Raw genomic sequence first — 1,470 nt, forward strand, 5'->3', positions numbered from 1 at the left:
TCTCTCTCTCTCTCTCTCTCTCTCTCTCTCTCTCTCTCTCTCTCTCTCTCTCTTCCTCCCTCCCTCCCTCCCTCCCTTCCTCCCTCCTTCAATTTTTTCCATTAATTTATTTATTCACTTTATTCCCTGTCCCAGGCCTCTCTGTCCTCTCCTCTCAGCCCTTCTCCTCAGAGAAAGGAAGCCCTTTTGGGTTCCTACCTGCTCTGGGACATCAAGTCGTGGTAGGACTAAGAGCATCCTCTCTCACTGAGGCCTGACTAGTCAGTTCAGCTAAGGGAAGGGGACCCAGAGGCACCAACCGTGACAGAGACAGCCCCCACTCCAATCATTAGGGGACTCACATCTTTATTTTTCATCATTTGATTAGGATTAGAAACTAGACTTTTGTACATGCTAGTGAACTCTCCTAATAGGCCCCAAAGCCCTTCTTTTTGAAACAATATATTTTTATCCATGCTTTGAGAATTTCACGCAATGTGTCTTTATAATATTCCTTTCTCCTCCCCTCAATTTGTCTTGAGATTACCATATAATTACAAGATTTCTTCTTTTCCTCCAAATCCTCCCATAAGGTTGTCTTTCAAATTCATGGCCTTGTGGGCCTAGAGAAAAACCCGATCCTATTCTTTTGCTAAAGAAACAGCAATGACTCTTAATGACTCTCTCCTATACTTCTAGACCCATGTCTTCCTCAACCATCACCAGAAAAGCTCCATCTTGCAGTACATGGGAACAAATACAGATACCCACAACAGGATAATGTGTGGAGAGTGAGCAACCTTAAAACGATCAGTCTGAAATGGTATATCTTCCTCAAAGCCCTTCTCCTTGGGGCTTAGGGGAATGAATGATTCTAAGAGCCAGAAGTGACTGGCAATTCTGAGGAAACAGTGTCTTCCAGAAACATCAGTACTGACACACAAATGAACCCGCAGAGACCATAGCAGCATGCACAGAGCCTGCATGTTCAAGCCAGACAGGTTCCCAGCACTGAGAGGGGGAAGAAGACACAATCTCTCATCCTTCACCAAGAAGCTATCTCTAATTGACAACTGCTTGCAAAGGAAAAAAAAATTTCTAATGGAGTCTCACTGGGTATATAAATATTACTTAAAGGTAGAGTCCATGACCAATAGTAAATAGACAACATAAAAGAACTCACAGTGTTTTTATAGATTTGTCTCATAATGCTTTGTTTTGGGCATTATTTTTGTCTCATTAGTCTTCCTGTGTATTACCTTGGAACTGGGCTCTATACCTCTGCAGTTTGATTGGTTGTGGTTTTCTTTAATAGTCTCTACCTGTTGAAAAAAGAAGTTCCCTTGATGAGGGGTGAAGACCACAGTTGCCTGTGGTTATAAAGATAAATGTTATTTATTTATTTATATATTTTCTTTATATACATTTCAAATGCTATCCCAAAAGTTCCCTATACCCTCCCTCCGCCCTGCTCCCCTACTCACCCACTCC

Source organism: Mus caroli, chromosome 15 (genome assembly GCF_900094665.2).
Source record: "Mus caroli chromosome 15, CAROLI_EIJ_v1.1, whole genome shotgun sequence".
In the NCBI taxonomy this organism is placed as follows: Eukaryota; Metazoa; Chordata; class Mammalia; order Rodentia; family Muridae; genus Mus; species Mus caroli.